We start from the raw sequence: 9,361 nt of genomic DNA, 5'->3' as shown, positions 1-9,361 counted from the left end.
GAAGGCGTGATGGCTAGACAAGGTGCGTCAAAGGTAATGGCAAAGATAGAGTAGATAAGTTGAAGGAGAAGGAAATATGGCGGAACTGTGATGTGGACGATGTATGTGTTAATCCAGAAACCCATAAGTTCATGTATTAGGTTAGGATCAAGGTGGAGATAGGGACTCATGTGTTGAGTTTGACCTAGAGACAGATGTTGACAATATCTCTCTAGATGTTTAGAGAATGTTCTCATTTGAGATGAGAAGTGTAATATCCTAATGGCGTGTCTGAGACGTCATAGTGAAGGATGTTAATTGCTAGAAGATCCACAAAAGCACAAAGGCGTTGACTGACTTTGATGTAGAGTGTAACATGGACATTGGCTTTGATGCACGTTGTAGCACGAGCATTGGTAGAGATGCAGGGGTGTGACATGGACATTGACTTGGATGCAAGGATGTGACACAAACATTAGTTAGCATTGGTGCATGGTGTTTGTTGTGGGTATACTCCTTATGGTGGAGTTTGATAGTTCTTTTGAACTAGGATTGTCAAAGTAGACAATGGTAGTAGCGGTTGAAGCTTTCCAATGAAGCTCCAAGGTTCAGTTTGACTAAGTACTGAAGATGACGATTGTTGGTGAAATTTTGTGCAGAGATTCCAATATATCGAAAGACTTCCTAGAAATATGTGGCTAGGTAGCGTGTTCCATTTGATGGCGGTACGGGAAGCTACACTACAAGTTTGGAGAGATAGGCTCTTGGTAACATCGTCAAGGAAACTCAGAAGCTCTATGTTGTAGAGGAGTAGTTAAAGAGAATTAGACATTGAACAAGATGAAGTCATATATTCGCCGATGCATTTCCGACAAACTTCTCTCCCTTTCTTTCTATGGCACAAAGAAATGGCACAGGTAGCCATATTGTGGGAATTTTGAGAATTGACACTAGTAGTCAGTATTGGGGAAAGAATTGGCACAAGTAGCCATGTTGTGGGTATTTCGAAAACTGATACCGGTAGTCATTATTGTGCGAAGAGAATTGGCACGGGTAGCCATATTGTGGGTAATTTCGAGAATTGGCACTGGTAGCCATATTGTGGTGGGTGTATTTGAGATCGGTTCTTATAGTGCAGTAAGAATTCGATAACAAAGATCTAGGTTGTTTTATCTTGGGGATGGCGTGGTTGATAGTCTGCTTGCACATTTTGGGCAGTGCCACGAAACATCTTAAAGAGAGCGACCTAGTCGTGACTCAGCCAATAAGTATTATTTTGTGCCATTTAGAATTGTTGTGTGCTTCAGAAACAACAATTTTAAGACGGTTCTACTGCAATGGTATTCGTAGATAATATTATTGGACCGAACAACTATGACCTGAACAAACCATTTCGGTTTGATGGGACAAATTTCAAACGTTAGCAACATAAGATGAAAATTTTCCTCATTATGAGAAAAATTACACACGTTTTGAAAATGAATATCCTAATGCTGCTAAAGAAAGCTGAAAAAAAGGATAAACTAGCTATTAATATAGCTACCTGGAATGAAAATGATTACTTTTATGAATTTCATTCTGAATGAGTTGTCAAATGATCTCTGTAATTACTACAACACATATATGTCTGCCAAATTAATTTGGTATGCACTTGAAAAATAAAGAAATATGATACCATAGAAGTTATGATGTTATCACTACCTCAAGTATAAAATGACTGATAATAAATCAGTAGAGTCTCAGTCCTATGAGATACATAAAATTGCTCATGAAATCATTTCTGATGGTATGACCCCAGAGAGTTAAACTCAGAGAGCCTATGAATGAATATTCATTGGGTATGATATAAACAGTATTGTGTATAAGCATTACGACCTTAACGCAAAATGATCATTGAGTCTAACGATGTTGACTTTAATAAGAAGAAATTCCTTTTTAAATTGAGGAATAGTGGGGGCACATCAACTAGTCACATGCTTGTGATTAGAGATAATGATAGAAAATGAAAGGTTTGAAATAGAAACTAGAAGAAGTAAGAGAGCAATAATTATTAGAGAGTATAAACCTGATTATATGGTCTATATATTGGAGGATAATCCATCAAATCTCCAAGAAGTTTTTGACTTCTTTGGATGTTGATTTGTGGCGAGAAGCCATAAATGATGAGATGGACTATCTAGAGTCTAACAAGAAACAAACTATGTTATCTCAATCCACTATGGAAGTTAAGATGATAGAATTAATAACAACTAATGAAGAAACAAGTTAGCTGAGAAGTTTGCTTGTAGAGATTCCCCTATGGGAAAAACATATATCAGTTGTGTTAATCCATTGTGATAGTATCGCGGCTATTGAAAAAAAAATTGAGAAACGCTTTTATAACGGTAAGAAGCAACAAATACGTTGTAAGAACAACACCATTAGAGAGTTACTCTCTACATGAGTTGTAAGAGTGGATCATGTACGCACTGAGAATAACTTAGCAGATCCTTTGACGAAAGGACTAGCTAGAGAGAAAGTCCATAATACTTCTAAGAGTATGAGACTATTGCCCTTAGAACGGGGATCACTCATGATGGTAACCCGACCTAACTGACTGGAGATCCCAAGAAATAGGTTCAATGGGTAATAACAAGTTGTGAAGTGATATGAGAATGAACATGCTATAAAATTATGAGCAACATGATTCCTGTAGCATATGTAAGGATGAGTTAAAACTCTTAATGAGATCTATACTCCAATTGGAGTGGAGTACCTAGGCTATAGGAGTACTCTTGATAGACTCACCTATGTGAATATGGAAGTGGGGGTCACTTCCTATGAAATTTTGGGGCATAAATTTCTAGAGCATTCACTATACTGGGATAGACGTGCATGGCCTTTAACGCACGAGCTTTATAGAATACACCTTTAAAAAGGTTGTGTGTGGTTTGATGATGGAGATAGATTTCAAGACTACGAGTCACTCTAGTAAAATCTGGATCTTATTCACTATGCAAAGGTTCAAGTCGCATGACACCTTTGTTTATGCACAATCTTATTGAGACCACAAATATTCTCGGAAATTGTTTTTTAATTTCAAGTGGAAGAGTTTTGTAGAAAGAAAAAATAACTCTCAAGTCCCACATTGGAGAGATGAGGAACTTGGAAAAAATCCCAAATTATAAATAGAAGTCTTCTCCCTTCATATTTTCTTGTCCCAAGTTGAATGCGCTTTCATTCAACTTTTTCTTTCTCCCTCATATTTTCTGCCGATGCATTTCTGACAGACTTCTTCCCATTTCTTTCCGTGGCACTAAGAAATGGCACAGACAGCCATATTGTGGGAATTTCGAGAACTGACACTAGTAGTCAGTATTGAGGGAAAGAATTGGCACAGGTAGCCATATTCTGGAAATTTCAAGAACTGACACTGGTAGTCAGTATTGAGGAAAGAATTTGCACAGGTAGCCATATTATGGGCATTTCAAGAACTGACACTGGTAGTCAGTATTGTGGGAAGCGAATTGGCACGAGTAGCCATATTGTGGGTAATTTCGAGAATTGGCACTAGTAGCCATATTGTGGTGGGTGTATTCGAGATCGGTTCTTACAGTGCAGTAAGAATTCGATAACAGAGATCAGTTCTTATAGTGCAGATAGTCTGCTTGCACATTTTGGGCAATGCCACGAAACGTCTTAAAGAGAGCGACCTAGTCGTGACTCAGGCAGTAAGTATTATTTCGTGTCATTTAGAATTGTTGCAAGCTTCGGAAACAACAGAAGTCCCACATTGCCTAGTATCAGAATAGAGTAGAATAATAATGTTGTATATTGGACTCAGGCGACTTGTTGTAATGTGCACCAGATATAAGCACCAAATAAAAACACCTCATGGGAAGGTGGGCCCATGGGTGTGCTAGGGTTTTTAATCCTTATTCTCTAATAATATCTTGGTAGCCGCTCAACGCTCCCGAGGACGTAGGCACAATTGGTCGAACCTCGTTAACAAATTCTCTCGTTTCTCCTTCTTCTCTATTTTATTCTATGCACATTATTTGATTGCTTGTGGCCAACGCTGCACAACGAGCGCTTCCGCTGCACAACGAGCGCTTCCGCTGCACCAACATAAAAGAACATCAAATTTCAAGCCAAAATTCACTCTATGGTGAACTTCTACCATTTGTTTATACTTCTATACATATTGTGAAATAGAAAAGAATTCCTAATAGGAACACCTCCCACAGTGATGATGAACATTCTTAAAAAAAGTTAACTCTCACTAAGGTGCTTGAGTAATCCTACTCACAAGTCAAAAATTCTATAACAATTTTACATTCCCATGATAATGTGCACATTGCAATGGTGTGTCTAGTTTAGTCTTCTTCACTAAACACTATTAAGAATATTTATAAATAATTTTAATTACTTGCTCAATATCACCTTCCAAACAAGAAAGGGAAACAAGAAATGGTGGCATTGTGGAATGGGTGATCCATGATGTTCTGTCACCCAACAGTTGATGCTTCCACATAGTTAGTTGGTGATAGGGATGTTTCTCAACTACATAAAATTTTGTCATTTAAATAGGCAACGATTTTCCTTCACTATTAACACCAACGATTAAAAACCGTTGCCTATAAGAATAATAATAATAATTATTATTATTATTATTATTATTATTATTATTACTATTATTATTATTATTAACTATGTTTTTGAACTTGAATCACAATAAATCTAAACAAACATTCATGAGATCAATTCAGTGATACACATAAAAACAATTGTATAGTTCGTAGCCTTAGCAATAGCTTCATCATAAGATCATATTAAAACAAAACTCATGTGATCAAATAATTACACTCATCTCTAATGGTTGTTTATGTGTATCTCTAATAAAATGATGCCAAAATTGGCTGCTTGATCAAATATTTTTTACAACTCAAAATTTGACCACACTATTCAAAAACTTGATTTTTCTTCTTCTTACTCAACTTGATCTCCAAAAATGCTCTTCATACTCACTAGTTGGTTGGTCTTCACGGTGTTCAATATTGCATTTCAGCCAAGCCATGTTCCTTGAATAATTTTAGAAATCACATCTACAGAAAGTAACACATGATGCAAGAAACCGTTAGTGTGTAATGATGGAATAAGGTTACTTCTTCTACATGATAATCTAAGAATGATGGATGAGAATAAGAACAAAGATTTGTTTCATGGACAGGATGGCTAGTGACATAAGTATATGTTATGTGACTTAGGCGTAACTGAAGCTTAGAGATAACATTAAATATTCATGTTCTACAATCTAGATAAGAAATTAAAAGGTAAAAGGTACCACGTCCAAGTAACATTACTCATTCATGATCAGGTGAACCTCTAGGTACCAACTGCATTAAACCAGATAATTGTTTGTGTCATTATGCATAAAATGTGGTGCATATAAACAACTAAATGATGAAGAATGATGGCATAGTGCACGAGACTCTCACTTAATGGTGCAGATAAATTACTAAAAGATATTGAGATTATAGTCAATGTTTTCAAAAGTGATGCAAAATTAAATACTGCAGGTAAATGAAACACAATGAGACTTACAATGGTAATGTTGTTTCCATTGAGTAAAATCTGATCCAGCTTTGTTATCCATATTTGGTGGTAGAGGAATGATGCATTCCATGCTTTTTTTAACCATGGTACAAAAAGCAAACAAATTTAGATTACTTTAACATCATTATATTAGTACTATAATGATGTTGTGAAGTAACAATTAAGTAATTAAAAGGAACATACAATACAAGTAGAAAATGAGAAGAATAGAGTACCCACCTTGGCATATAAGTTTCTAGCATGGTCCCAACCAAGTAGGTGATAAGGAAGGGTATACAGCTCTGTTCTAAGGGATAAAAAAAATGGAGTTGATAGGATCAACAAACTTAGTACCATATAAATATGACATTGGTAGATACACCAATCGAGTGTGACACCACATCCTTCCAGGATGCATAAGAACAAAAGTAAGGAACCAGCAATGTCTCTGGTGGTATTGGGTTTATCCCTCACCATTCCTATACGCCAATCACCTATTCATATTTCATTTTACTATATACCAACCGACCACCATTTCATTAAATTATTAATTACTCAAATGATCAACTACTACTGCAACATAATAATTAAATTGTATACTTACTGAAAGCCAGAGTTTGCCCCATGATGGAATGGAAGTGACACCACCACCATCAAGAATCTATTTTCTTGCATTTTGCATGGCACCTATCATATATGTCTTCTCCAAGCAATCTCAAACTTACATAACTTATAGCTGTACAAAACATAGTGTTGCACCCTTCTATATGTAATCTCCACCCTCCGTCTATGTTCTGGTGAGTAAAGAGATAGTACTTTATCTCTCTTTGATGATCAATGTTCAAGATTGTATTAAGTGCTCCAGTCACATATAATCCAATGACCAAAGCAGGAAGAAGAAACAAAGGACCACCATAGTCACTAGGCCAGAAACCATCCTTACTTTGAAGTGTTGACAATAATCTCAATGCTCTTTTCAGTGTCCTTCCTACTACTTCCTTGCTTATATCTTCTATTTCCTTTTCAACTTTCACATTATTATTACCACCTACCTTCATGTCTTTTAACCCTTTTTCCCTCTCAAACTACACATACATACATAAATACATGATTAATATAATAATAATAATAATAAGATAGAATTGTTATACATATATATGTATATGGATACCAGCAGTCTCATTAATAGATTATTATTCACTCTCAATAATTTCTCCATTTCTTCGTAATTTACTATGTAAAGACCACTTTTTAACCCAATCCAAACCAAACAAATTATCTTGAAATCGCTTTTGGGCAAACATTACTCAAATAAACAAATTTAGTCCAGAATCCATTGAATTATAATGGATTACACTACTTATAATCATAATCTAACCAAGCACTGATATAGTTAGTTATAGAATGCAATGAAAACTGAAATGTATATATACCTTCTAAGAGACTTTTGCACAGCCATGTTACAAATATAACGATTATCCTTGGGAAGAGTAACTGAAGGTAATGAAGCATTCTCCGACGAGAGCGAGGTAGATCTTGTTGGAATCGGGGACGGAAAAGTTAGATCGGAGGGGGAAAAGAAGGCGAAGTTGGTGAGAGCAAGATCATCTTTATGAAAGCCGAGGACGAAGAACCGAACTCGACATTAGTTCAAATCGGTGAAGCCTGCGTCGAAGAAGAAGAATGTTATAACTGTGTTAAGGAATTTAGAATTTTATTTTACCTTCCAAAAAGAAGAGAGAAATTAAGAAAATTCTCCGCTTTAGATCTCGTCATGGATGACCAGTTTCTCAAACAAATTCAGTCTATTAAAGGTGGCACTAATGGCTGCAATGGGAGAAAAAGATTCACAGTAAGAAGATTAGGGTTTATGTTTGAATGAAAAGGATAGGGTCAGTAGAAGAAGAATGCTATAGGTTAAGAGTAGAAGATAAAGTTAAAAATAAACGAAATAAAAAAATTAATAAAAGTAATAGAGAATGACTTTTTTACAACTCATAAGGCAACACCACATTGAAAACCATGGTCAAATATAATCTAATAACCATTCTCTATTATAATTTGATAGGCAACAATATAAAGACCATGCTCCAAGACTAAATAAAACTAATTGTAAAAATAATCATTGTCTATTACTTTTCAAGAACGGTTTAAAACAGTTGTAGTATATAAATGTACAAAATTAACATATAAGAGAACAATATCAAAAATCATTGTTTATTGTACTCTACGATCACGGTTTTGAAACCGTTGCAAATTGAGGCGTTGTCATAGGAAAAAATATAGTAGTGAAAGGTGGTGCTCTAGTTCAAGTGGAATTCTTCGGTTCTTTCAATTGTAAAGATTAGGTGTTGTGAACTCAAACACTATAAACTCCTTCACATTGATCAAGAGACTTTTTTGAGATAAAAATTGCTTGGTGATTTAAGGTTTATGCTATGTTCAAGTAATTATATCATAAAAAATTTAAATAAATAAAGTACATCTTAAATATCGACCCCTCCTCAAATAAAGTACATCTTAAATATTGACCCCTCCTCAAATAAAGTACATCTTAAATATCGACCCCTCCTAATAAGACTAAGGCTTAATTGATATTTTAAAGTAATTTCATTGATTACATATTAACAAAATTGTGTACTTTTCCATACATAAAGTAAAATCCTTTGACATGAAATTCACCTAATATATATCATCCAACTTTTTCTAGGACTTCTCTCTAAATACCCGTATATGTTTTTCTCACCTACTATAAGCATAAAATTGCTACAACATGGGAGACTAAGCCCCATTGCTAACAGCAGCGCCCTCTGGTAAAATAGAACATAAGTTGCAGCTGTGTTAACCTCATCTTCACTTATGGATGATATGTGATTGTCATCACAATCGTCCACTTGTTTTCATCTAAAACCTACACATAGGGAAACTGATCATTCTGCAAAACTGCTAAAGGATGAACAACAATGATGCTGAACCCTAGACAAAAAAATCAAAATTTATGATCTTACCTTCATATGTGCAGTGTAATGCCCACTACCCATACTAACATAATGATTTTTAAGGGGATACAATTCATATATCTGCCGAGGATAGTTGTTCTTATTGGGTATGTAATTTGTTAGGTCAAAATAATGGGATAGGAAAGTTAAATGTTGGTGCAGCGGAAGTGATAGTCGCATCACGTTAGTCACTAGCAATCAAATAAAGGCATAAAATAAATAGAAGAGAAGAAATAAGAGAATTTGGTAATGAGGTTTGGCCAATTGTGTCTATGTTCCCAGGAGCACTAAGCGGCTACTAAGATATTACTAGAGAATAAGGATTACAAACTCTAACACACTCATGGTCACAACTGCCCATGAGGTGTGTCTACTAGTACTTTTATTTGGTACATATTACAACAAGGGACATGAGTCTAATATATAACATTGATACTCTACTCTATTCTAATACTAGGCAATATGGGACTTCATATAATAACATATTTCAAACATCCCCAACAATCTCCACCTTGATTGAAATAGATGAATATCTCGCTCCTTAGAAAATCTACACAAGAATCTCCACCTTAGCGAATATATGACTCCACCTTGCACAATGCATAATTCTCTTTAATTGCTCCCTAGCTCTCCAAACTATTGCTATCAAATGGAACATGCCACCTAGCCACCTATTGCTAGGAAGTCTTTCGATATGTTGGAACATCTACACAAAAGTTCACCGACAATCATCCTCTTCAATACTCAGTCAAATTGAACCTTGGAGTTTCCTTTGAAAGCCTCAACTGCTACCACCATTGTCTACTCTG

General features: G+C 35.4%; 2 long non-coding RNA genes across 3 annotated transcripts; both read right to left on the bottom strand.

The window, feature by feature from the left end:
- Positions 4,731–7,474, bottom strand: LOC109357884. Of its 2 annotated transcripts, XR_002108899.1 has the most exons (5): positions 6,987–7,474; positions 6,158–6,638; positions 5,794–6,047; positions 5,563–5,645; positions 4,731–5,063 (listed from the first exon to the last, which is right to left on the bottom strand). It is a non-coding gene; the product is annotated as an uncharacterized LOC109357884 (long non-coding RNA). The 2 variants fall into 2 exon arrangements; XR_002108898.1 differs by lacking the exon at positions 5,794–6,047 and having other exon boundaries at positions 6,987–7,472.
- LOC109358932 lies at positions 8,108–8,678 on the bottom strand. Its single transcript, XR_002109016.1, has 2 exons — positions 8,562–8,678; positions 8,108–8,464 (listed from the first exon to the last, which is right to left on the bottom strand). It is a non-coding gene; the product is annotated as an uncharacterized LOC109358932 (long non-coding RNA).

This window comes from Lupinus angustifolius, chromosome LG10 (genome assembly GCF_001865875.1).
Source record: "Lupinus angustifolius cultivar Tanjil chromosome LG10, LupAngTanjil_v1.0, whole genome shotgun sequence".
NCBI classification, from domain to species: Eukaryota; Viridiplantae; Streptophyta; class Magnoliopsida; order Fabales; family Fabaceae; genus Lupinus; species Lupinus angustifolius.
The sequence above is the reverse complement of the archived record's forward strand: the minus strand, read 5'-3'. Positions and strand labels throughout refer to the sequence as shown.